This window comes from Arachis hypogaea, chromosome 4 (assembly GCF_003086295.3).
Source record: "Arachis hypogaea cultivar Tifrunner chromosome 4, arahy.Tifrunner.gnm2.J5K5, whole genome shotgun sequence".
Lineage (NCBI taxonomy): Eukaryota > Viridiplantae > Streptophyta > Magnoliopsida > Fabales > Fabaceae > Arachis > Arachis hypogaea.
This window is the reverse complement of record NC_092039.1, coordinates 69,119,369-69,123,215: the sequence shown is the minus strand read 5'-3', so window position 1 is coordinate 69,123,215 and position 3,847 is coordinate 69,119,369. Positions and strand designations below refer to the sequence as shown.

The 3,847-nt window shown below is 38.5% G+C and overlaps 1 non-coding gene across 1 annotated transcript; it reads left to right on the top strand.

Annotated features, from left to right (window-relative positions):
* The first annotated feature begins 1,767 nt into the window (after positions 1-1,767).
* Positions 1,768-1,875, top strand: LOC112798703 (small nucleolar RNA R71). Its single transcript, XR_003200302.1, has one exon. It is a non-coding gene; the product is annotated as a small nucleolar RNA R71 (small nucleolar RNA).
* Positions 1,876-3,847: the final 1,972 nt, after the last annotated feature.

The window sequence follows — 3,847 nt, the reverse complement described above, 5'->3', positions numbered from 1 at the left end:
GTCAAAATATAATATTGGGTTGCCTCCCAACAAGCGCTTCTTTAATGTCAGTAGCTTGACAGTGGGCTCTCATGGAGCCTCAGAAATGCTCAGAGCCATGTTGGAACCTCCCAACACCAAACTTAGAGTTTGAATGTGGGGGTTCAACACCAAACTTAGAGTTTGGTTGTGGCCTCCCAACACCAAACTTAGAGTTTGACTGTGGGGCTCTGTTTGGCTCTGTTTTGAGAGAAGCTCTTCATGCTTCCTCTCCATGGTGACAGAGGGATATCCTTGAGCCTTAAACACCAAGGATTCTTCATTCACTTGAATGATCAACTCTCCTCTATCAACATCAATCACAGCTCTTGCTGTGGCTAGGAAGGGTCTGCCAAGGATGATGGATTCATCCATGCACTTCTTAGTCTCTAGGACTATGAAATCAGTAGGAATGTAATGGTCTTCAACTTTAACCAGAACATCCTTTACAAGTCCATAGGCTTGTTTTCTTGAATTGTCTGCCATCTCTAGTGAGATTTTTGCAGCTTGCACCTTAGAGATCCCTAACTTCTCCATTACAGAGAGAGGCATGAGGTTTACACTTGACCCTAAGTCACACAAGGCCTTCTTGAAGGTCACGGTGCCTATGGTACAAGGTATTGAAAACTTCCCAGGATCCTGTCTCTTTTGAGGCAGTTTCTACCTAGACAAGTCATCTAGTTCCTTGGTGAGCAAAGGGGGTTCATCCTCCCAAGTCTCATTTCCAAATAACATGTCATTTAGCTTCATGATTGCTCCAAGGTATTTAGCAACTTGCTCTTCAGTGATATACTCATCCTCTTCAGAGGAAGAATACTCATCAGAGCTCATGAATGGCAGAAGTAAGTCCAATGGAATCTCTATGGTCTCATTTTGAGCCTCAGATTCCCATGGTTCCTCTTGGGGGAACTCATTGGAGGCCAGTGGACGTCCATTGAGGTCTTCCTCAGTGGCATTCACCGCCTCTCCTTCCTCCCAAAATTCGGCCATGTTGATGGCCTTGCACTCTCCTTTTGGATTTTCTTCTGTATTGCTTGGGAGAGTACTAGGGGGGAGTTCAGTAATTTTCTTGCTCAGCTGACCCACTTGTGCCTCTAAATTTCTAATGGAGGACCTTGTTTCAGTTATGAAACTTTGAGTGGTTTTGATTAGATCAGAGACCATGGTTGCTAAGTCAGAGGTATTCTGCTTAGATCTCTCTGTCTGTTGCTGAGAAGATGACGGAAAAGGCTTGCTATTGCTAAACCTGTTTCTTCCACCATTATTATTGTTGAAACCTTGTTGAGGTCTCTGTTGATTCTTCCATGAGAGATTTGGATGATTTCTCCATGAAGGATTATAGGTGTTTCCATAGGGTTCTCCCATGTAATTCACCTCTTCCATTGAAGGGTTCTCAGGATCATAAGCTTCTTCCTCAGATGAAGCTTCCTTAGTACTGCTTGGTGCATTTTGCATTCCAGACAGACTTTGAGAAATCATATTGACTTGTTGAGTCAATATTTTGTTCTGAGCCAATATGGCATTCAGAGTGTCAATCTCAAGAACTCCTTTCTTCTGACTAGTCCCATTGTTCACAGGATTTCTTTCAGAAGTGTACATGAATTGGTTATTTGCAACCATTTCAATCAGCTCTTGAGCTTCTGTAGGCGTCTTCTTCAGATGAAGAGATCCTCCAGCCGAGCTATCCAAAGACATCTTGGACAGTTCAGAGAGACCATCATAGAAAATACCTATGATGCTCCATTCAGAAAGCATATCAGAAGGACACTTTCTGATTAATTGTTTGTATCTTTCCTAAGCTTCATAGAGGGATTCTCCTTCCTTCTGTCTGAAGGTTTGGACTTCCACTCTAAGCTTACTCAATTTTTGAGGTGGAAAGAACTTTGCCAAGAAGGCATTGACTAGCTTTTCCCAAGAGTCCAGGCTTTCTTTAGGTTGTGAGTCCAACCATGTCCTAGCTCTGTCTCTTACAGCAAAAGGGAATAGCATAAGTCTGTAGACCTCAGGGTCAACCCCATTAGTCTTGACAGTGTCACAGATTTGCAAGAATTCAGCTAAAAACTGATGAGGATCTTCCAATGGAAGTCCATGGAACTTGCAATTCTGTTGCATTAGAGAAACTAATTGAGGCTTAAGCTCAAAGTTGTTTGCTCCAATGGCAGGGATAGAGATGCTTCTCCCATAAAAGTTGGGAGTAGGTGCAGTAAAGTCACCCAGCACCTTCCTTGCATTGTTGGCATTGTTGTTGTTTTCGGCTGCCATTTGTTCTTCTTCTTTGAAGATTTCTGTTAGGTCCTCTATAGAGAATTGTGCTTTGGCTTCTCTTAGCTTTCTCTTCAAGGTCCTTTCAGGTTCAGGATCAGCCTCAACAAGAATGCTTTTGTCCTTGCTTCTGCTCATAAGAAGGAGAAGGGAACAAGAAAATGTGGAATCCTCTATGTCACAGTATAGAGATTCCTTTAGGTGTCAGAGGAGAAGAAAAGTAGAAGACAGAAATAGAAAATTTGAACTTATCAAAGAAGATGGAGTTCAAATTTTGCATTAAGGGATAGTGTTAGTCCATAAATAGAAGGATGTGAGAAGAAGGGAAGTAATTTTCAAAAATTAAGTAAAAGATTTTGAAAACATTTTTGAAAAACACTAATTGATTTTCGAAAATGAAAGTGGGAAAGAAGTAAAGTGATTTTTTTTGAAAAAGATTTTTGAAATTAGAAATCAAAGAGATTTGATTGAAAACTATTTTGAAAAAGATGTGGTTAAGAAGATATGATTAGTTTTAAAAAGGTGTGATTGAGAAGATATGATTTGAAAAACATTTTAAAAAGATTTGATTTTGAAAATTAAAAACTTGGCTAACAAGAAAAGATATGATTCAAACATTAAACCTTTCTCAACAGAAAAGGCAACATATTTGAAATGTTGAATCAAATCATTAATTGATAGCAAGTATCTTTGAAAATAGAAAGAAATCAATTTTGAAAACATATGATTGAAAAGATATGATTTGAAAAAGATTTGGTTTTGAAAAACTTTGAAAACTTGAAAAAAATTTGCATTGAAAATAGAATCTTCCCTCTTGTGCCATCCTGGCGTTAAACGCCCAGAATGGTGCACATTTCTTTTGGGCGTTAAACGCCCAACCAGGTACCCTGGCTGGCGTTTAAACGCCAGTCTGTCCTTCTTCACTGGGCGTTTTGAACGCCCAGCTTTTTCTGTGCAATTCCTCTGCTGTATGTTCTGAATCTTCAATTCTCTGTATTATTGACTTGAGAAGACACAAATTAAAAATATTTTTGGATTTTTTAATAATCAAAATGCAACTAAAATCAAATAACAATGCATGCAAGACACCAAACTTAGCAGTTTGTATACTACTGACACTAACAAAATGAGAATGCATATGAGACACACGAAACACTCAAGTCAATAGAATTCAAAGATCAGAGCAAGTAGATCATCAAGAATAACTTTGAAAATCACTTAGGACACATGAATGAATGCATGCAATTGACACGAAACTTAAAATGAAACACTAGACTCAAACAAGAAATATTTTTGGATTTTTTCGAAAATTAAGTGGAAAAAGAAAATAAAGGTATCAAAATTCTTAATGAGAATTCCAGGAATCATGCAATGTTAGTCTAAAGCTTTAGTCTAAAGAAATTAGACATGGCTAAACAAGCTTCAGCAGGACATTGCATTCAAGAGCTAAATTGATGAAAATCAATCAGCTTTGGTGATGATAAGAACATCACCTTGAAACACTAGAATTCATTCTTAAGAACTCTGAAAAAAAATACCTAATCTAAGCAACAAGATGAACCGTCAG